Raw genomic sequence first — 24851 nt, forward strand, 5'->3', positions numbered from 1 at the left:
GGCAAAAGCCAACACCAGGCTCCCTTGTGCCTCAGCATAGCCAGAGGAATGGGCAGACTTCAGCTCTGAGAACTTCAATGTGCTTCAGTATAGCCCTAGTCAAACAAGCAACCTCCAGAGGCCAGACCTCCTTGTGCTTCAGCATAGTCCCAGGCAAACAGGTAAACACCAACCCTACTGCTGCCTAAGTAAACAGGCAGCCTCCAGTGGCCACACCATCATGTGCTTCAGCATAGCCCCAGGGAAATACAGAAATACCCCACTGGGCTAAGCACACACCAGACACCAGCATGAGGACCCAGGCTCAGTACCAGGTAAGCTGCCATACCCTTATGGCTTCCAGAAGCACCAGCTACCCCTCACCTCATCCCCTCAGCACAGCACCAGACATGAAGGTCTCCAGTGGGCTTCAGGGTAACACCAGTGCAGCACAAGGTAAACAGCCAAGGCCTGTAGCCCCAGGCACAAAAAGCCTGTGAGTGCCTCTTCCATCCTCAGAGCAGAGCTCAAATCTAAAAGAAAAGAAAAAGGCCCAAAAAGATAAGCAAAAAACAATACAAAAAGAATCTGACCATAGGAAGTTATAATGGTGATAGGGAAGATCAAGATACAAACTTAGAAGAGGATGACAATGTTAATATACTTATGGGCAAAGCCCCAAACAAAAATGGGAAGTGTTCTCAAGCCCAGAAAGAATTCATGGAAGAGCTCAAAAAGGAGCTTAAAAATCACATAAGAGAGGTAAAAGAAAAATTGAGAAAAGAAATATGAGTGATGTAAGAGAATTATGAAAAAAAAGTCAACAGCTTGGAAAAAGAAAATAACCACTTAAAAAGTAGAATTGGCCAAATGGAAAAGGAGATACAAAAATTCACTGAAGAAAACAACTCCTTAAAAAGTACAATTGGCCAAATGGAAAGGAAGTCCAAAAAGAAACTGAGGAAAACAACTCCTTAAAAGTTAGAACTGGAGGGGCAGCTAGGTGGCGCAGTGGATAGAGCACTGGCCCTGAAGTCAGGATGACCTGAGTTCAAATCCAGCCTCAGACCAACACTTACTAGTCACTTAACCCCAATTGCCTTAAAAAAAAGTTGGAATTGGGGAGTGGAAGCTAATGACTCTATGAGACATCAAGAATCAATCAAACAAATTCAAAAGAATGAAGAAATAAAAGAAAATGTAAAATACCTCATGGGAAAAACAAGTGACCTAGAAAATAGATCTGGGAGAGACAATGTCAGAATCATTGGACTACCTGAAAATCATAATTGAAAAGAGGACATGGACAGCATCTTTCAAGAAATTATCAAGGAAAATTGCCCTGTTATCCTGGAATCAGAGGGCAAAATAGACATTGAAAGAATTCACCTAACACCTCAGGAAAGAGATCCCAAAATAAAAAGTCCAAGGAACATTATAGCCAAATTTCAGAACTATTAGGTCAAGGAAAAAATGCTGCAAGTGGTCAGAAAGAAAAAATATCAAGTATTGGGGAGTCACAATCAGGATTACACAGGACTTACCAGCTACAACATTGGATTGGAAATCATGGAACATCATATTCTAGAAGGCAAAGGAGCTAGGACTACAACCAAGCAGTACCTACCCAGTGAAATTAAGCCTAATACTTCAAGGGAAAAACAGTCATTCAATGAAATAAAAGGATTTCAAGCTTTCATAAAGAGAAGACCAGAATTGAACAAAAAAATTTATCTCCAATATTAAGACCAAAGAGAAGCCTAGAAAGGTAAAAAAGGAAAAGAAAACATAAGGGATTCAATGGAGCTGAATAGTTTACATCCTTTCATGGGAAGATGATACTCATAATTCTTAAAAATTGTACCACTAATAGTATAGTTTGAAAGAATATACATAGGCAGAGGGTAGAGGTATAGGTGAATTCAAGGGAATGACATAAAAAATAATTAAGGCATGAGAAAGAGGATACACTGGGTTTAGAAGGAAAGGAGAAGTAAAATAGGGTAAATTATTTCCCATGAAAAGGTGTGAAAAACCTATTACAGTGGAGAAAAGATAGAAGGATGGGCAATGAACATCACTTGAACCTTACTCTCATCAGTATTGGCTCAAAGAGGGAATAATATAGATAATCAGTTGAATATAGAAATCTATCTTACTTGATAAGAGAGTAGGAGGGGAAAAGGTTAAGTAAATGGGAGGGGGACTGACAGAAGAGAAAGCAGACTGGGGGAAATGGTAGACAGAAGCAAAACACTGTTGAGGAGGGAAAGGTTGAAAGGAGAGAGAGGACAACAGGAAGAAAAACAGGATGAAGGGAAATACATAGTTAGTAATCATAACTGTGAAAGTGAGTGGGATGAACTCTGCCTTAAAACAAAACCAGAATTCTATAATATGTTGTGTACAAGAAACACCCTTGAAACAGAGAGACACATATAGAATAAAGGTAAGGGGCTGGAACAGAATCTATTATGCTATAGCTGAATTTAAAAAAAAAGCAAGTGTAGCAATTCTGATATCACACAAAGTAAAAGCAAAAATAGACTAATTAAAAGAGATAAGGAAGGAAACGACATCTTGCTAAAAAGGACCATAGACAATGAAGTAATATCAGTACAAACGTATATGTGCCAAGCATCCAAATTCTTAAAGTAGAAGTTAAATGAGTTACAGGAAGAAATAGACAGCAAAACTATAGTAGTGGGGGACATCAACTGTCCCCTCTCAGAACTTGATAAATCCAACCAAAAAAATAAACAAGAAAGAAACTAAGGAGGTGAATAGAACATTAGAAAAGTTAGATATGACAGACCTTTGGAGAAAACTGAATAGGAACAGAAAGGAATATACCTTTTTCTCAGGAATACATGGCACCTACACAAAAACTGACCATGTATTAGGTCAAAAAAACCCCTCAAAATCAAATGTAGCAAGGCAGAAATATTAAATGTACTCTTTTCAGAGCATAATGCAATAAACATTACATTCAACAAAGAGCGGTGAAAAGATACATTAAAAATTAATTGGAAACTAAATAATCAAATTCTTAAGAATAATTGGGTCAAAGAACAAATCATAGTGACAATCAATAATTTGAGAGAGAATGACAACAATAAGACAACATCCCAAAATTTATGGGATGCAACCAAAGCAGTACTTATGGGAAAATTTATTTCTCTAAATTCTTACATCCTTACATTAACAAAATAAAGAGCAGATCAGTGAATTGGGCACACAATTAAAAAAAAAACTAGAAAAGAACAAATTAAAAATCCTCAAGAAAGCACCAAATTAGAAATCCTGAAAAGCAAAGGTTAGATTAATAAAATTTAAAGTAAAAAAGCTATTGAGCTGATAAAGCTAGAAGCTAATTTTATGAAAAAACAAACAAACCAATAAGATGGATAAGCCATTGATTAATTTTATTTTAAAAAAAGAAAGAAAAAATTAAATATCCAGCATCAAAAATGAAAAAAGTGAAATTGCTACCAATGAAGAAGAAATTAAAGCAATCATTAGGAAATGTTTTTCCCAATTACATGCCAATAAATCTTACAATCTGAGTGAAATAAATGAATATTTATGATAATATAAATTACCTAGATTAACAGATCAGGAAATAGAATGCCTAAATAACCCAATCTTAGAAAAAAAATTAAACAAGCCATTAATGAACTCCCTAAGAAAAAATTCCTAGGGCCAGATGGGTTCACAAGTGAATTCTACCAAACATTTCAAGAACAATGAATTCTGAAACTATATAAACTATTTGGAAAATTAGGTGAAGATGAGTCCTACAAAACTCCTTTTATAACCCAAATATGATGCTAATACCTAAACCAGGAAGAGCTAAAACAGAGAAAGAAAATTATAGACCAATTTCCCTAATAAATATTAAGCAAAAACTTTGAACAAAATACCAGCAAGGCAATTACAGCAATATATCACAAGAATTATACACTATGACCAGGTGAGATTTATACCAGGAATTAAGTATTGGCTTAATATTAGGAAAACTATCAACATAACTTACCATATCAATAACAAAACCAACAAAAATCATACAATTATCTCAATAGATACCGAAAAAACTTTTGACGAAGTGCAGCACTCATTCCTATTAAAAATATTAGAGTGCATATGAATAAAGGGAGAATTACTTAAAATGTTTCTATCTAAAATCAGCAAGAATTAACTGTAATAGGGATAAACTAGAAGTCTTCCCAATAAGTTCAGGGGTGAAGGAAAGATGCCCATTATCACCACTATTATTCATTATAGTACTAGAAATGTTAGCTATAGCAATGAGAAAAGAAAAAGAATTTGAAAGAAATAGAATAATATCATGATATACTTAGAGAATCCTAGAGATTTAACTAAAAATTCCTTGAAATAATTAACAACTATAGCAAAATTGCAGGATATAAGATAAAACCATATAAATCATCAGCATTTCTTTATATGACTAACAAAGTCCAGCAGCAAGAGATAAATAAATTCCATTTAAAATAGCTGTAAACAATACAAAATACTTGGGAGTCTACCTGCCAAGACAAACTCAGGAGCTATATGAATACAATTTCAAAACACTTTTCACACAAATAAAGTCAGATCCAAACAATTGGAAAAATATCAATTGCTCATGGGTAGGTGGAGCCAATATAATAAAAATGACAATTCTACCTTAGTTAATTTACTTATTAAATGCCATACCAATCAAACTACCAAAAATATTTAATAGAACTAGAAAAATAAAAATTCATCTGGAAGAACAAAAAGGTCAAGAATATCAAGATAATTAAAGAAAAAAAATACAAAGGAAGGTGGCTTAGCAATACCAGATCTCAAACTCTATTATAAAGCAGTAACCATCAGAGCTATCTGGTAGTGGCTAAAAAATAGAGTGAAAGATTAGTGGAATAGATTAGGTAGATAAGACTACCTAATGACCATAGTAACCTAGTGTTTGATAAACCCAAAACCCCAGCCTTTGGGATAAGAACTTACTATTTGACAAAATCTTCTGGGAATACAGGAAAACAATAGGGTACAAACTAGGTATAGACCGACATCTCACATCATATGCCAAAATAAGGTCAGAAATGGGTGCATGATTTAGACATAAAAGGATACCATAAGCAAATTAGAGGAGTAAGGAATAGCCTGTCTACCTGTCAGATATATGGAGAAGGGAAGAATTCAAGAGATAGTATATTGCAAAATGTAAAATAGATAATTTTGATTATATTAAATTTAAAAACTTTTGCACAAACAAAACCAATGCAACCAAGATTAGAAGGAAAACAGAAAAAGCTAGGAAATAATCTTTATAGCAAGTGACTTGGATAAAAGCTTCATTTCTCAAATATATGGAGAACTGAGTCAAATTTATAAGAATATAAGCTAATTCCATGAGGAATTGATAATGGTTAAATTAATAAATTGTCCATTGATAAATGGTCAAAGGATATGAACAGGAAGTTTTCAGATGAAATCAAAGCTATCTATAGCATATGAAGAAGTGCTCTCAATCATTTTTGATTAGAGAAATGCAAATTAAAACAACTCTGACATACCACCTCACACCTATCAGATTGGTTAATATGACAAAAAAGGAAAATGATAAATGTTGGAGAGGATGTGGGAAAATTGAGACACTAATGCACTGTTGGTGGAGTTGTAGACTGATCCAACCATTCTGGAAAGCAATTTGGAACTACTCCCAAAGGAGTATAAAACTATGTATACCCTTTGATTCAGCAATACTACTAATAGGTCTATATCCCAAAGAGATGATAAAAAAGGGCAGAAGACCCACATGTACAAAAATATTTGTAGCAGTTCTTTTTGTGGTGGCAAAGAATTGGAAATTGAGGAGATGTCCATTAATTGGGTAATGACTGATCAAGTTGTGGTGTATGAATGTAATGGAACACTATTGTGCAATAAGAAATGGTGAACAAGCAGATTTCAGAAAACCTGGACAAACTTGTACTAACTGATGCGAAGTGAAATGAGCAGAGCCAGAAAAACATTGTACACAGTATCAGGAACATTGTGTATTGATCAACTATGAATGATTCAGCTCTTCTCAGCAACACAATGATCCAAGATAAGTACTAAGGACTCATGAAAGAAAATGCTGTCTATATCCAGATAAAGAACTGATGAATTTTTTTTTGACTAGGCAATGGGGTTAAGTGACTTGCCCAGGGTCACACAGCTAGTAAGTGTCAAGTGTTTGTGGCCAGATTTGAACTCAGGTCCTCCTGACTCCAGGGTGGGTGATCTATCTACTGCACCACCTAGCTGCCCCTGAACTAATGAACTTTGAATGCAAATTGAAGCATACTTTTTTCACTTACTTTATTCTTTTTTATGTTTTTTTTCCTTTTGATCTGTTTCTTCTTTCACAACCGTGACTAATTTGGAAATATTTTTATATGACAGCACATGTATAACCTTTATCAAATTGCCTGCCATTTTAGGAAGGGGGATGAGAAGGAAGGAGAGAGAAAAATTTGGAACTCAAAAACTTGTAAAAAATGAATGCTAAAAATTATCTTGACATGTAATTGAGGAAAAAAGAAAATGCTATAAAAAGATTTGTTGAAGTGAATTAAATCAAACTGAATTGAATGGCAGGCAGTAGTTGGATTCCAATAATACACTTTACCTACTAAACCACCTTTTCTGACATTTTCCCAGCTAATTCTGATCTCTTCATACAACAGTCAAGAAATACTTACTGACCTACTCATTAGTGATGGTAGTGATGGTAGTGATGTCTTTGTCTCTAGTTGCTAACCCAAGTTAGATGTACATAAAGTGCTTTATAACTACAAGACATGGTATTGAATGAATTCTTAAGGTATTGAAGGAGTTCTTAACCTTAGGCCTCTGGATTTTAAGGGGTCTAGGAACTTAGATGGGAAAAAAATTACATCTTTATTTTCACTTACTTTTAACACAACTTTAGTATTTCCTTCAATTATTTAAAAAACAATCCTGAGAAGGGGTCTGCAAGTTTTACCAGACAGCCAAAGGAATACATAATACACAAAAAAACTAAGAACTCTTGCTATAATTGAGTTATTGTGGTTACCCAAATAATTCAAGCATAAATGGAGTTTCAGTTTGAATTACATGCATGCTTGTTTCAACCTTTGACTTGACTTTATCTCTAATAAACCAGTCAAGTGGGGATGAAGCAGAAGGTTCAACATTAGTCTAAAATTGTCTTGATCTCAAAATAGCCAAATAATTAAGGTAATAAATGAGCAAAGGTCCCAGTACCCCAGATACCCTCACATTAATTTTCTCTAGTGTTTTTCTCATGTTCACTTGGTATCATGTTATTCCATTGGAAGCTATTAGGTGCTGGCAGCAAAAATCCCCCAAAGCACATGAGTCGACCATGTTAGAGAAGTCCTGGCCTATTAGGAGGAGAGAAGTCTGGTTCTGATTACTGATAATTATAGATAAGCTGTAGCCCACAGTCATTTTCTGACCACAAACTCAAATCAATCAATTAAAAACTGCGTGTAGCAGCCTCGCGGCAAACCATTCCCAGGCATTTCAGAATGACCCATTAAGTCCTATCCCATACCATGTCACAGCTGCTGTATTCCATTTGCTACTATGACAGTAGATCAAATATTCACCTCATTTTCTACTTGCAGGCTAATTTCAAGAATTCTGTTAACACTTCTTAGCATTCTGTCTACTCATTGATTCAGCTCCTGTTTAGAAATCACCAAATTTTGGTGTGTGAGACACCAATTATTTCCTCTCCTTAACCTGGCCATGAAAAGTCAACAAAAGTCAATAGGATGGAGAGGTAGCTGAGTCTGGATAAATGTGCTCAGTTCCAGGGGCCACATTTCAAGAGATATTATGGACAAGCTGGAGGAGAGTGGAGAGTGATCAGAAAAATGAGGTGTGTAGAAACCATTCCATTTAAAAAATAGCTGAAGAAAGTAGGGATTTTTAGCCTGGAGAAGAGAAGACCTAGGGAATGGTCTCATCATGGTCTTCAAATATATAGATGGCTGGCATAGGGCATTGTGTCTTTCTCCTGGTACATAGTAGTTGTTTAACAAATGCCAGTTGACTGACTGGTACCAGCTTGGAAGTGACAAAAAGGGAAGTTTCAGCTCAAAATAGAAAATGACTTTCTAAATATCTAGACTTTCCAAAACCAAAATAGGTTGTTACACTAAACAGTGTGTTCCATTTCCAGATGTTTGACTTGATTCAGTTTAATTTAATACATGTTTATTAAATGCCTACTGTGTGTAAGATGCCATGCAAAGTACTAGGAATACAAAGATGAAAAATAGCACAGTCTCTGCCTTCAATTCAATGGACATTTTCTTCCCTTTCCCTTTAAAAATTGAACTGTTCTTCTACTGGCATTGTATCCATATGAGGAGCTAAAGGGTAGCGAGAGGCAAGCCAGCCTGTGTGTTGGAGGGGCCATCTCTACAATATTCCATTTAAACACAGAACTAAAACAAGTACAAAGCCCCTATCAGGAAGGGTTAGGATTTGGTGGCAGAAAAGTGGGGGTGGGCCTGAGTGAGTGGGTGGGTGGGTGGGAAGAAGGATAATACGAGTTGCTCTTATTAAAAGGAAATACAGTCTATTTCCCTCCTCTTCTCCACCCCTCCCCAGTCCCCGAGGGGGCTTGGTCTGTTTTAATCCAAGAGGAAATAAGACATCAAAAGCATTTGTAAAGGCCATAACTCCTTGAGCAAGTTTTGAGGTTTGACAAATAGAGTGAAGGGATTGCCCTTCTTTTTCTTGAACCCCCCATTTTTTCTGGTCTGGAAGAAAAGGACAAGGCAGTTTACTCTCCCCACTGGACACTAGCAGGTCAGAGACTTATGGTAATTCTGGGGGAGCCCCCTCCCACCTCTAGTTTCTTTATTAGGGTGTATCAGTCTACTTCCTCAATTTCATTTACGGTTTGTACATTATCTCTATCAGCTTCTTCTTGGTAGCATCTTTGGTGTAAGCTTGCATAAATAATTTTGCTTATGAGGATTTTATGCCAATCAACCCAGGATAATAGATAATAGATCTCAGATCCAGAGACATCTGGGACCTCAAAGGCCAAATAGCCTATTCTACCTCCCACTCCCTTCCCACTTTACAGTTGAGGAAATTGGTTACAGAGGCGGTCTTTGTGTTACCATCTTGACAAAAGTGCCATAGGTTTGCCCTACATTGTTCACAAGGATCTCCTTTCCTTCCTCCACAATGATATTCTTGTCTTTACTCAGAGAGAGCCACATATCCTTCTCATGCTTCTTCAACTACACTGGCATTGACCATTTGGACACTTTCATGCCACTGAACACCTTAATTACCCCCTTCTGAGGCAGCTACTGGAGACCATGATTTCAGAAATGAGTGAGGGAGGGAATAATATTAACTAAATATGTTATGTTAATAATAATAACAACAAAATTATTGTTATTATTGCTTGTTTAATAAATGCTTATTGAATGAATAAATACCTATTGGAAGCCAGTCTACCTTAACTAAAACTGAAAAAAGGAATGAATGCTCAACAAAGGTATGTTGGGGAGGCAATTTATAAACTAGATTGGATTCTTTTGTCTTCTGTATTTTTTCTACCTCTGGTAACTATATTTCTGACAATTGAGTCACTGGAACATACTGACACATAGTAGGTGCTTAATAAATATTCTTATTGACTGTATGACTGATCGGAAGGTGGAGTGAAGTGGGGAGAGCCTTGAGTCAGGGAGACCAATTAGAAGTGATGAAGTTACTAAGGGAGATAGCATAAAAAGAAAAAAGTCTAAGAACAGAGGTTTGAGTTACACACAGCTGGGGACATGACAATGATGAAGATTCAGCAAAGGAGACTGATGAGTGGTTAGCTAGGTAGGAGAAGAATGAAGTGATAATAGTGTCAAGAAAACCCAAAGAAGAGTGAGTATCCTGTAGAAGGGGATTAGCAATATCAAATGCTTCAGAGAGGTCAAGAAGGATGATGTTTGAGAAAGGGCAGTTAGATTTGGCAATTAAGAGATAATTCATGGCTTTGGAGAGAGATATTTCAGTTGATGATGGATAAAATGAGAAGCCAGATTACCATGGGCTTAGAGGAGAGTAAGAAGAAAGTAATAGGAGGCACAGCATATAGATACCTTCTTCAAGGAGTTCAGCAGAGAAAGTAAGGAGAGATATATGACAACAGCTAGGAGTGATGGAAGGACCAAATGAGTGGTTTGGAGGATTGGAGAGATATAAGTGGATTGTAGGTAACAGAGAAAGACCCAATAGATAGGGAGAGAGATTTGCCATTAGAGAATGAGTAGGGACAATGGTATGGCAATCAGCTGGAGAATACAAGAGTGAATAGGATCAAGGATGTATGTGGATAGGTTGACCTTATCAAAGAGTACCATCACTTCATCAAGGACTGAAGTGAAGGAGTTAGTAGTGGGTGGTGTCAGAGGGATGTGAGATGAGGAGAAGCAAAGAAGGCACTCTCTGAAGATGGCCTTAATTTTTTTCAGTGAAATATAAAGCAAAGTTCTCTGCTAAGAGAATGCGGGAGGAGAGAGTGCCTTGGAAAGCTCTAGGAGAGAAAAGAAGGCCATTTAACCTTTTTAAAACTCTCTTTATTTGCAAAATGAGAGGATTTAACAAGATGACCTTTGAGGAATCTTCTAGTTCTAGTGATCCTGTGAACCCATGTTCTGGTCTCAGCAGCAATAAGGAAAAACCGGTCATTTCTTCTATATCATTAACACTTCATTTGAAGGGAGTTATACACTAACCTGAGTCCTTTGTTCTAGTCACCATCAAGATAAATAATCTCCAATTCATGTAACTTATCCTCATTGTTCTTATTTTCCCAAACCTTTCTTTACAGTCTTCTGGATCTTTTTCATATTTGCCCATGTGTCTCAATATTTTTCCCAAATAGAACATTATAGTCCTCTGATATAGGGTACATGCTATTGCATGAAATAATACAGTCACTTCTTTAACACAATTCTCATTTCATGTTCTTCTTGTGCAGTATAATGACCCTCAGGTATTTTTTCTTATTGTTCTTCCGAAGTTTGCCTACAGGAAGCCCACACTCTTCTGGCTACAGATAACATGTTCTGTGCAGCCAATTAGATTTGTCCCAAAACAACTGATTTGTTTCTTCATAGTCAGCTGTTGGTGTATTTTTGTGTCAGTGTGCATGTGGACATACACACATACATGCACACACAAATACATACCCTTGGAGAGCCTCAAGTTCATTTCATATGAGGATATGTTAAATCAACTGGTTATTTAGATGGAGAAAAGAAGATTCAGGGAGGGCATTTTAGGTGCTTTTTTTCTTTAAGGCAATTGGGGTTAAGTGATTTGCCCAGGGTCACACAGCTAGTAAGTGACAAGTGTTTGGTCTGAGGCCAGATTTGAACTCAGGTCCTCCTGACTTCAGGGCCGGTGCTGTATCCACTGCGTAACCTAGCTGCACCCTGTTTTAGGTGTTTTCAGGTATTTGGAGGGCTATCACTTGGAAGAGAAATTAGTCAACAAGGATTGAAGTGCTTGTTATGTGCCATACAAGCAAAAAGAAAGTCCTTACCCTCAGGGAGCTTACATTCTAATGGGGCAAGGAAATACATAAAAAGACATGGAAGGAGGAAGGTTCAGGGGCATGATGAAGTTCAACCTTGAGAAATGAAGAAATGAAGGTTAGGGGAAGAGCCATCCAATCGGAGGGAGGTGTCACAGTGGTAGAAAGTACTTTCAGTGTGTGAATTCTAAGGCTGAAGTGATCTTCCAGATAAGTATTTTCTGGGGTATGGTGGAAAAGTCTGGAATGCATCTTGGTGAGAAATGAAGAAATTCTATTTACTTTGGTTAGCCTTACAAAGCAGAATGGGAAACAATGGATAGTTACAAACATCAAAATTTAGGGATGGTATGAAGCAAAACTTCCTAATAGAGTTATCAAAAAGAGGGCCTTGTAAGGTAATATGATCCCTCTCACTGAAGGTCTTTAAGGAAAGGCTGAAACAAACAACCATTTATCAGGTATGTTGTTTAGGGGGTTGGATTTGGGATCAGAAATGGATGGGTTGGACTAGATGACCTTTGAAGTTCTTTCCCAATCTGAGCTTTTGGGATTCTGATTCTATGATTCTTTTAAACCAAGGGCAATGCCTATTTTCATGTCTGACTTAAATCCTCTACTATGACCTTTTCTGTTCCAACAGAGAGCTGTTTGTTTCAGAACTAATAGAGTCATCCACTGAAGCAGCTTTATTTTTAATTGTTTTTCCACTGGGTCTTTTCAAAAGAGGTCTTGGGAGACGCCAACCCAATGAGCCCAATTGTGCACCATATGTGTATAGATTTCTTGGCCAAAGGCAACCCCCTAAGCTGCAATATTGTTAACTCTCCCTCTGGTTAAGAGGGTGTTAAATGACCTGTCACTCTACAATGAGATAATTTAATTTGGGTGTTCTTTCTACAGTATTTACTCTCCACCTCCTCAAAAAAAATGAGCCTAATTCAGTCAAATAATTTGAATGGTTTTATTTCCATCCAATGTAACTTGTTTAACTAAAATAACTAGTTCACTACAAAAGGAAAAGAAAAGAAAAGAAAAAGGACAAGTAAGCCAATTAGGAAAACAATGTAGAGTGTCAAGGTTATGACCACATTCATAGCCCTCGGGAATGAGAGTAGAGCAGTGTCCCACTCTTAGTGAAATCCATAATATGCTTTCCTTGTTCAGCATTTCTTTTTTATCTTTGATCATTTGGGTTGGTCTTCAAAATCACCATACCATCAAGTAAGCTAGAATATTTTGGCCAGAAATCTCAGAGCTGCAGAAACAATAATAGCAAATGCACAATCATCACCCTCTGTAATTAGAGTAATAGAAAACAGATACCCAGAGGTCTTTTCTCTGATTGCCAGCTAATCCTTGTCATTCAATTTGACCTTCAGAAAAAAAAATGCAAGCCCGCCTGCGAAGGCATTATCTGATTCATCTGTGAAAGAAACGGAAACTTGTTAAGGATGCATAATTGTCAGTATATACATGTTTGCTTGTTGCTTGTTAGCTGTAGAAGAGGCCTCTTTTTTTCAGTCACTTCAATATTTTTTTTGGGGAAAAGTAAAGATCATTTGGAGATTTTTCTGTTATCCTTATAAGTTTATGAAGGCATTTTATTTTGGAATTTGATAAAGATCTCTTCAGGTATCTTTGAGGCATTTCCTAGAAAAGGGGCATTCTATTCAGAACCATGACACCTAAGCCTGGAAAGGACCTTAGAACTCCACTTATCTATTCACACTCCACCCTTTGAACAGCTCTTCTACACAAAGAATTCTGTTCCAAGTCATTGGGTATATTTACATGGTAGAGGAAAACTGAGTTGTCATAGCTTTTCACTTGAGTGTCTTGAGGGTATAGGGATAGAAGATAGATCCGTGTTTTCAATGGAATAAGAACTTCCAGGGTGAGGAAACTGCTTCTACCAATGCAGGTAACCATGTTCTCTACAACTTATAGTGTTAGAGAACTGCCTAGAGCACTGAAGGTTGAAGTGACTTGTCTGGGGTTTGCACAGCTAGTATATGTCAGAGGTGAGATTTGAGCCCAAATCTTCCTAGCTCTGAGTCTGACTCTATCCACTAAGCCACACTGCCCTTAAAATAGGCTTAAAAACAAAACTCTGCTAGTGAGGGGAATGTGAGGCACAGAAGCTAGATTGTGTGGAAGAAGGTTATGCTACCAGCAAGGTACATCTGTCAATAATCAGATAGTCAATAGTCATTTATTAAGTGCCTTCTATATGTAGGGGTTACAAAGAAAGGGCTGGCTCTCAAGGAGCTCACAGTCTAATGGGGGAGACAACATGAAAACAACAGTGTAATATATCTTATATATAGATATATACTATGTTATATCTATATATAATATATATTACATATATGTAAAATTATAGGGGCAAGAAGGTACTTCTAGTGTGTGAATTCTTTTTTTTTTTGCTTAGGCAGTTGGGGTTAAGTGACTTGCCCAGGGTCACACAGCTAGTAAGTGTCAAGTGTTTGGTTTGAGGCCAGATTTGAACTCAGGTCCTCCTGACTTCAGGGCTGGTGCTCTATCCACTGTGCCACCTAGCTGCCCCTAGAGTGTGAATTCTAAGGTTGAAGTGATCTTCCAGGAGATGTACATATATATGTATATATATTTGTATATGTATATAATTAAATAGGAAGTAATAAACAGAGGGAAGGCATTAACATTAAATGGGATGAGGAAAGACTTTTTTAAAAAATGAAGTTGGGGACTTAAAGGAAGCCAGGGAATCTGGAAGACAGAGATAAGGAAGAAGAGAATTCCAAGTTTGGGGGACAACCAGTGAAAATACCTGCAGTCAGGAGATAAGAGTATCTTGTTACGGGCATAGCAAGGAGACTAGTATCACAGGATCACAGACTACATGGGGTAAGGTGTAAGAAGATTGGAAAGGTCTGGGAGGGGGAGTGGGGAGTAATGAAGGGTTTTGAACACCAAAGAGAGGATTTTATATTTGATCCTGGAGGTGAGAGGTAGCCACTGGAGTTATTGACTGGGGTGGGGCATGATGTAGTCAGACTTGCATTTTAAGCTTAATTTGACAGCTGAATGAATCATGGACTAGAGTGGGGAGAAACTTGAGACTGGGAGACCAACTAACAGGCTATTGTAATAGTCTAAAGGCAAGATGATAAGGGCCTGTACCAGGGTGGTGGCCATGTCAGAGAAATTAAAGGGGCATATATGAGAGATATTCCTAAGCTAAAATCAACAATATTTGTCAACAGATATATGGATATGAGCGGTGAGAGAGAAAGAGTGGTCAAGGATGACACCTAGGTTTCGAACTTGGTTGTTTAGGAGGATGATGGTGACATAAATGTGGTAGTTCATAAGGAGGAAGGATTTGGGAAGAAAGAGAATGACTTTGGTTTTGGTAATTTTGAGTTTAGAATGTCCATGGAGCGTCCTGTTTGAGATGTTCAATAGAGAGTTGGAGATTCAAGATTGGAGATTGCAGAGATGTTAGTGCTGGATAAGTAGGTCTGAGAATCACGAATGTAGTTGATAATTGAATCTGTGGGAGCTGATGTGATCACCAGGTGACATAGCAGAGAGGAAGAAGAAAGGAGGGCATAGGACGGAGGCCTGGGGAAAACCCACTGTGTGTACGTGTGTGTGTGTGTGTGTGTGTGTGTGTACATGTGTGTGTGTTTGTGTTTCAGACAGAGAGAGGGAGAGAGGGACAGAAAGAGAGAGAGAGAGAGAGAGAGAGAGAGAGATTGAGCTGTCAGAAAGATAGGATAGAATGGTGTCACCAAAAGCTTAGAAGGAAGAGAGTATCGAGGAGGAGAAGAGGATGATCAACAGTGTCAAAGGCTGCAAAGAAGTTAAAAAGGATGAGGACTGAGAAAAAACCATTAGATTTGGAAATTAAGAGATCATTGGTAACTTTGGAGAGAACAGTATCAGTTGAATGATGAGTTAGGAAGCTAGACCATAAAAAGTTAAGGAGAGTGCGAGGAAAGGAAGCAAAGGCATTGACTGTAGATGGCTTTCTCAAGTTTAGCAATAAAAAAGGGGGGGGGAAGAAATATATGGGATGCTAGCCAGCAGGGATAGATGAATCCAGTGACAAGTTTTTGAGGATGGGGGAGACATAAGCATATTTGAAGGCAGTAGGAAAACATCCTGCAGATGGAGAGATTGAAGATTAAGGGAGACAGTGGAGATGATAGAGGGGCAATCTGCTAGAGAAGATGGAAAAGAATGAGGTCATTTGCACATGTAGAAAGGTTTGCTTTGGCAAAGAGAAGGTATGCTTCATGTGAAATAGAAGTGAGGGCAGAGATAGTGGCAAAAGGCATCTGGGTGGTGTGAGATAGAGGATGGAAAAAAAAAGAGGGAATTCTTGGCAAATGGCCTCAATTTTTTTCCCAGTGAAATGTGAGGAAAGATTCTTGGCTGGTTGGGGAGGCATCAGAGGCTACTTACTCTCCCCCATGTACTTTGTGCTTCAGTGACAATGGTCTCTTTGCTGTTCTTCACACAAGACCCTTCATTTCCTGACTTGGCGCATTTTCACTGACTGTCCCCCATGCCTGGAAATCTTTTCCTCCTCATCTCTGCCTCCTGTCTTCTCTGACCTCCTTCAAGTTTCAGCTAAAATTCCACCTTCTATAGGAAGCCTTTCCTAATTCCCCTTACTATAAGTGCCTTCTCTTTGTTGGGTATCTTCAACTTATCCTGTATATAACTTATTTGTGTGAAGTTTTTTGAATGCCATCTTGCCCATTTGAGAGCTTCTGGAAAGCAGGAACATTTTTTTTTGCCTTTCTTTGTATTCCTAGCACTTAGCACAGTACCTGGCACATAACAGGTCTTTATTAATGCTTCTAGTAGTCAATGAGGAGGTTAAAAAGTATCACAAACCCTGCCTTGAAAAATAAAATTGATTGACAAAAAATTACATCTGATAATCAATGAATAATGTAATCATGAAAAGAGGTAACATTTACTGAAGTGTTGATTATATTTGGGACAGCTTGGTGGCACAGTGGTTAGAGTGCCAGGCCTGGAGTCAAGAAAACTCATCTTCCTGAGTTCAAATCTGGCCTCATACTCTATCTATGTGACCCTGGGGAAGTCATTTAACTCTGTTTACCTCAGTTTCCTTATCTATAAAATAATCTTGAGAAGGAAATGGCAAATCACTCCAGTATGTGTACCAAGAAAACCCCAACAGGGTCACAAAGAGTTAGACACAACTGACCATTGTTTTTATTGTGTATCTTTTTTTTTTGATGGTAAAATTCAAGTTTTACTTTTGTTCTTATTACATCTTCCAAATGTACATGAAAACAACTCAGCAAAATAACCCAATACAAAAGGCATCAACATTTGAATATTTCTCTTTAAAAACCCCAGCCAAATATTAACAAATGGAGATTTGAGGGAAGATAAGTGATCCTCCTATCAGAAAAGATTTTGATTCATATATAAAGTTTCATAGGAGTTTAATACAGATAGCCCTTCCTTTCTAATTCAATGTCCTTTGTCTTCAAGTGATCCTTCTATACCCGTTAATTCCTGAAATAGCATATAAATAAAAACACTGATTTCCTTCCTTAATCTGTTACTTTTACTCATTAAACTTTTTTTGTTGTTTTCATAAATTTAAGTCAAATATTCTGCTCATTTCAGGATTTCTTTTCAGGAATTCTTCAAATGCCACTTTTTATGGAAGACAAAATTTTCTTCACTGATGATTAGGCTCAACTTTGAAGGATATAGCATTCTGAGTTTTAACCTAAGTTCCTTAGATTTTTGTAATATATGATTCCATTCTCTCCTCTGGTTTCTTGTTTCTATAGAGTAATTTTCTGTTTTACAAATTGTTATTCCTTCATATTTAAACATCTTTCTCCTGTATGTTTTCAGAATTTGTTGTTTATTACTGAAATTGTGAAATGTAACAATCATATGCCTTAGAGTATTGAGCATAAGATTTTTGGTTGGTGGTGATCTGTGCATTTCTTTGATAACTTTTTTGTCTACAATCCAAAGTTCTGGGCAATTTTCTTGTATTACTTCATGAAGCATGGTATTCAAAGTTTTTCATGTAACCTCTTCTTCAGGAAGACCTATGATTCTTAAGTTATTTCTGTGCATCTTATCATCAATGTTAATCACTTTGGCATGTATGTAATTTAGATGTGTTTGGTAAATTGCCATGGTTTGCTTTTGAATGCAAAGTATTTGTCCTTTTCTCTATTTCTCTGTTCCAAACTTGTTATTTGCTTTGTCAAAGCCTCAGTTTCCTCAGATAACTCTTTTAACTTTTTTTTTGCTTCTTCCAGCCTGCTACTTGTGTCTTCAAATTCTTCATTAAGGTTTGTGATTTCCTCCCAAAATACATTCCTAATATCTTCTTTTAAATTTATTACTTCTTCCAAATCCTCACCCATCTTATTATGTTTGTGGTGAAAACCTGATAATTTCTATGACATAGCTTCAACTTCTATACAGAGAACCTGTGTGATGGACTGAGTTTTATTTATTCTGCTCAATGTCTTTTTGAATTCTACATTGAAAACCCTATTTTATTCATTGAGAGTTTTGTTTTCTACATTGAGAGTTCTGTTTTCTTCATTGGGAGTTTTATTTTCTTCATTGAGAGCTCTAAATTTCTCCTTTATTATCTTTACTTTTCTTTTTAAAATTTCTCCTTGGTCTCCTTTCTCATTTCTATCCATTTTTCTTTTCTTTCTTTTTTTAAGATTCACTGTTGATTTATCTCCTTGTGAAACCTGCTTTTTTCTCAACTTTCTACCTTGGAAATAGTGAGAAAGGCTAAGACTTCTATTTATCTCTAGTTTCCCTTTCACACTTCTTGCTTCAACTGCTGTCACTGGATGGATCTCCCTGAGCTCTTAACTTCCTATGTGTTTCTACAAAGAATAAACTGGGAGAATGGAGTTGGGGGGTCTTGACTCCAGCTGTCTATTCTCCTGTCAGGCATCATTCTTTAGCTGATTCTTTATTTCCTGTGGCTAGGCAAAAATCAAGATGTCTGTCACCTCTTGTAAGTCAGGGTGTTAAGTGATGAGGCTAAGTAACCTGTGAAAGGGTATACACAGATCAATAAGTGGGATACCAACACTCAGTTTGGCTTCTTCGTCATTGAAGGACTGGAATCACAGCCTCTCATAGTTGGACTCTTCCATGATACATCCTGAGAAGAAGAAGAAAAGCTACAAAAAATGAGAAGAAACTGAGGCTTAGAGGCCACAAGGAAAGAAGAAACTGTGAGAACAGCCATAGCAAATTTCTGCTTTCTCTCCAAGCAGAAAGAAGGCAAACCAGCAGTTAGGTACAGAAGAGTTTTCAAAATCCTACTTCCCAGAGGAAGAGTGGGAGGAATACCAAAATAGGAAGAGAGGCCTAGCCTTTTATAAGAAGAGTTCATGGAGAATCGTGTCATTTTTTTGTATGTCACCAAAAGCACTTTTTCTGTCTTCCCCAAATAGAGAGTGAGTTTCTTCAGGGAAATGACCATGGCTTCTAATTTATTTAATAGTTTTGCAGCATGTAGTAGGTACTTAATAAATGTTTGATTATTAATTAAATTAACTACATAAATTAAATAACAAGATCTATTAAAATTGATCAATTGTTTTCTGTGAATATTTTTCATTAGTTTTTGGCATTGAGTCCTAATATCCCTGATGGTGAACTCTATAGCTCTTGTTTGTTAGACTTGGAGTCAAAAGACCTGAGTTTAATTCTCATCTCATGCCATGAAAGCTCCTTTGGGTCACAGATTTTTTCATTTTTGTTTTTGCATCCCCAACACCTTTGTCACTTTATCTTCAGCACCTAACATAGTGCCCAGCACATAGTAGGCACTTAATAAATGTTTGTTGATTGATGATGCCTTGAGTTACTTTATTTCTTAAAGCCTCACTTTCTTCATCTGTAAAACAAAGATAATACTGATACTACCTTCTTCATAGGGTTGCTGTGAGGCTTGAAGAGATTTTTGTAACCATATGGTTCTTTTTAAATGCAAGTTATTATTATTAATGTTAATGTCATTATTATTCTTATCTTTGAGGGAATGGCCCATACATGCTTTACTTGCTTTATGGAGCAACTACCTTGGCACATGAGGAGGACCAGCATAGACTGTTGGTGACAGTAAATTATCAGAGTGGGGAAAAATCTAGATATCTTTTCAATAAATGTGAACTTTGAGGCTATACTTTTAGTTTAAAAAAGATCCTTGACAAATGTATGTATAACATATCAGACCTCTTCCTGTCCCCTAAATGTGGGTGCTCACCAAAAGTTGGTCTTGAGTTCTCTGCTCTTGTCTCTTTTTGTTTATTGACGGGTTTTATTTTTCTATTACAAACATTACAGATCGCTCCTACTTAATGAGAAGTCTCTTGTAACAAAGTAAAATTGCTCAGTAAACCAATAATATGATGATCTCATCAAAAGGTGCATGCAATATTTAACATCTGTAGCACCCCACCACCTCTCCATTAAAAAAAAATTAACAGAAATCTATTTTCTTTTCCTCCCACTCCTCTAAAAAAAGAAAAACAAATTTCTTATAGCAAATATAGATATTTAATACAGATAAATCCATTCAATGGTTGTATACAAAATAGATGTCTCATTCTGCACCTTAAATCCATCATCTCTGCAATGGATATTATGTTTCAAGATTCCTCTAGAATCATGAATGGTAATTATATTGATCATAGTTTTTATAGCTTTCAAAGTTTGTTTTTACAGGGTTGTCATTAATAAATGGTTCTCCTGGTTTTGCTCATTTCATTCTTCATCAGTATATAACACTCCTCAAATTGTTCATTTTTACTATAATTGATATTATAGTATAAATTGTTCTTTAGGTTCTCCTTACTTTGTATCACTTCATATAAGTCTTTGAACACCTTTTCAAAAGCATCTCTTGCCTCATTTCTTCCAGCACAATAATATTCCATCATATTCATACACCACAACTTATTCAGTAATTTCTCAATTATTTCTAATTAATGTCCAGTTTTTTTTTGCTTCCACAAAAAAGATGGGCTATAAATGTTTTTGTTCATAAAGGACCTTTTCCTTTTTTTTTGATTTCTTTTGGGTGTTGGACTGGTAGTCAGTCAATAAACACTTATTAAGTACCTACTATGTATAAGGCACTATACTAAGTGCTAGAGATAAATAGAATATCAGAATATGGTCCCTGATCTTAAAGGGCTCACTGTCTAATTGGGTAGACAATATACAAACAAGTATGCACAACAAATTTTTTTTACAGTGCTTCACATATGTAAGGGCAGTTAGGTGACACAGTAACTAGAGAACTGACCCTCCAGGAGGACCTGAGTTCAAGTCTGGTCTCAGACACTTACTAGCCATGTGACTCTGTGTGACTTAACCATGTTTGCCTCGGTTTCCTATATAATTCTATAAAATGAGCTGGAGAAGGAAATGGCAAATTTCTCCAGTATCTTTGCCAAGAAAATTTCAAATGGAGTCATGGAGAGTCAGATGCAACTAAACAACAATACATGACATATGTATATGCTATATATAGGGTAAATTGGAAATCATCAATAGAAGTAAAGCACTAGCATTAAAAGATTTAAGGAAAGTCTTCCTGCAGAAGATAAGACTTTATCTGGGACTTAAAGGAAGCCAGAAAACAGAGATGAGGAGAGAAAGCATTCAAAGCTTGGGAGACAGCTAGAAAAAATGCCCAAAGTCAGGAGATAGAGTGTCTTGTGTAAGGAATAGCAAGGTGGCCAGGGAAACTGGATTGAAGAGTCTATGGAAGGGGATATAAGGTGTAAGAATATTGGAAAGATAGAGGGAGGGTAGGTTATAAAAAAGGCTTTATATCTGTGTCAAAGAGAATTACTCTTTAGCAACTTTTTTTTCTGTATAATTCCAAATTGCTTTCCATAATGGTTGTACCTATTGACAAATCTATCCACAGAATATCAATGTGCCTGTTTCCCTACAATCTCTCCAAAATTTATCATTTGTCCTTTTTTGGTCATCTTGACTCTTTATATTCTCTTCCTTGGCAATTTCATTCACTTTAACTGTGAGTCAGAAAATGGTGATATCATCAACAACAGAACCACTTGGTGTAGGTGATATGGAGAAGCTTTCTAGCCATGGCACCCTAGCAGACAGAAGCTGATATTATTAACAGAGAAGAGATGACCCCCAGAAGCCAAAAACATAGAGAATCTTAGTTTAGCTGTAAAAGGGAGGAGAGAGTAGATGGGACAGCTTGAGGAGATAATGGGATCATTTATTTTTTAATTTTGGGAAAGGATGGACTTTGGCATGTTGATAAGCCAAGGGGAAGGAGCCAATAAAGGGGAAGAGATTGCAAAGGTAAGAGAATGTATAATTGAAGAAATAAAAGCCCAGAGGAGATGGGATCAGGGGCACAGCTAGAGGGATTAGCTTTGGCAAAGAGGAGGACCATTTCATCTGAGACTGTAGAGACTTGTAGAGCTTTTGAGGTAAGAAGGAAAGGAAGAGAGAGAGAGTTCACATTGGACAATCTTGATCTTTTCAGTAAAGTAGAAGCGAAAGTTATCCACTGAGACATAAAAGGATGGAAGTGGATGCAGAGTTGAAATAAAACCACTGAGTTTTCAGTAGATGATGAAACAGGCTTAAAGAGATTAAATGACTTTCCCGAAGTTTTACAGCAACAGAACGAAGCCCAAGTCCCCTGACTTCTACCTCACCAATGCTACCTCTATACCACAATGGCTGCATTTTAAAAATATATGTTGTTGGGTATGAATCTTTCTTCAGGTGTCCTATAAACACACTTTGGTGGCTAATTTCAGTTTATTAGGGGCCATATAAAGTAAATACATCCTAATGTCTTTACATTTTCCCCCCTTTTATAGATATTTATGTATATATGTTCATATATAAATAAATAAATATTTATTTATATATGCACATATATGTATAAACATACATATATCCATATGAACATATCCATGTGGATATGTGTCTTTATATCTATATTAATCTATATTTCTTTTTCTACTATAGAGCTACTGAAGAGGATGCCACTAATCCTAAGTAAATATTTTTTGTTCTCTCTAGGGTCTATCAAATTTCTCTATAGAGAGGCAACATAGAATAATTGTGACTAGACTTCTGGGATTGAAGTCAGAAGTCCTGGGTTGGCAGACTGCCACAGATATTTTCTAGCTATCGTGATCGTGGGCAAAGCAATTGCTTCCTAGAACCTTGGTTTCCTCATTTGAAATATAGGGATAAGAAAAGTTATATTACCTGATTCACAGGATTGCTGTGAGGAAAACCTTAAAGTATTGTAGAAATGTGAGTTATTATTTCTCACCAAGATGTTGATATCCCAGGTTTACACTTATCCCATAGTACTTACTTTCTATTCACATATGATTGCCTTATTCTAGTCTCTCTTCTTAAAAAGTGCTTTGACCTAGAAGAGAGTAAACCTGTACGTAACCTTTTGGTTATATTGTGGGGAGGGAATGAGACTGTGGTAGAATAATTATTGTACGTGGGGTAGATAGGATGTATGGGAAAAGATAAAGGTTGGGCCTAGGTAATGGGTGTTGGTGCATAGTTATGGGCTATACTGAACTTACCAGATATTGACAAACATGGTGCTGTCAGCTCCAGTTCCAACCTTTGTCAGTGGAGAATAACAGCAAGTCTTCTGCTCAACATCTGTCTGCATTGTCACTCCATAATCATGCCCTGCTCACATGCCCAGGTCTATTCTTTGTCTCTTCTCTTCCACTCTAAGCAAGTAATATTGAAGGCCTCGGTTCTAGTGTTGACTCTTCCTCTAACTGGTGAGACACCCTGGAGGGTGGGAGTGTTTCCTGACTTCCTGACAATTCGACAGCTTACTTCAATCCATGATTCATAAATCCCCCATGGGAGCTAAGCCACCAACTCAAAACCACTGACTCCTCTGCTCTGACTGCCCAGGTGCACATTAATCATCTCTAATATCATCCCCAAGTGGTATTCTGTCATTTAAATGAAGCCCCTGTGGTCATCAGGCAGCCAACCCCTCACTGCTTCTGCATAAGAAATGAATGCTGGACTCCAGTGCAGCTGCCAACATTTAATCATGGTGAGGACATCAGATAAAAGCAATCCTTTGGGCTGTAATTTATGTTTTGCCAGATCCTATGGCCAGCACCCGGCAGCTATCAAATATCTATAGGCAGCTCAGGAGGCTCTGGGGTAGCCACTGCTACTGAGCATAAGGAAGCCTTCGACCTTTGAAAAAATGGGGGGCTTCTCTTGGTCCCTGTTATAAAACTCCTTCTGTTATGTGTCTGAATCAATGTATGGTGGCTTTAAACATTTTTTTCTGTTATCATTCTGGCAACAGTTTACCCTTGAAAGAGTTATAAATTTTGACCCAAACTAAGCTGCCCAAGACTCCTGGTTTCAGGCCATGTCAGGCATTCTCTGCTCCAATTAGGCCTTTGTAAATACTCTTCTAATTTAGCCCTGACAACCCAAGCAAATGGCTTCAGAAAGTGGCAATTCTCACAAAGGCCATTCATCAATCATTTCCACTTTCTTCCATTCACAAGTGCATCCAATTTTCATTTTAATTAAGGAGCTGAAAAACACATGATAAGACATAAATATATCCTAGCTCAAGAACTGGAGAAAATGTTCATGTCCTTGAAGGCCACAGTATCTTTGGTTTTGCTTTGGTTGTTTTTCTCATGGAATTGCTTTGTTAGAGGGACAAAGAGATGGTTTCAAGGGTTATAAGTGGAAACTATTGGGCCCCAGTCTCTCTCTCTCTCTCCCTTGGAATCCCCAAGTTAGATAGTTGGAACAGTGGATAAAGCATCGGGTCTTTCCATCAGAAAGGCTGGATTTTGAATCCTGCCACAGACACTTACTAGTTTTGTGACCCTGGGCAAGTCACTTAAACTCTTGGGTGCTTCAGTTTCCTCATCTATAAAATGGGGATAATAACAGTACCTACCTCTTTGCGTTGTTATGAGGTTCAAATGAGGTAATATCTATAAAGCACTTTACAAGTTTAAAGAAATACACATCTAGCTATTATTATAATCAGTCAACAACATTTGTTGAGCTTCCTCTAAGTACTGCAGAGAATGGGTGCAGAAAGATATAGGAGTCTCCACTATAAAGATGTTCAGAATTCTCAGGGAATCTTTTAGGCATTTGCTTCATCTTG

The sequence above is a fragment of the Vombatus ursinus genome, unplaced genomic scaffold (assembly GCF_900497805.2).
Source record: "Vombatus ursinus unplaced genomic scaffold, bare-nosed wombat genome assembly UNPS02014798.1, whole genome shotgun sequence".
In the NCBI taxonomy this organism is placed as follows: Eukaryota; Metazoa; Chordata; class Mammalia; order Diprotodontia; family Vombatidae; genus Vombatus; species Vombatus ursinus.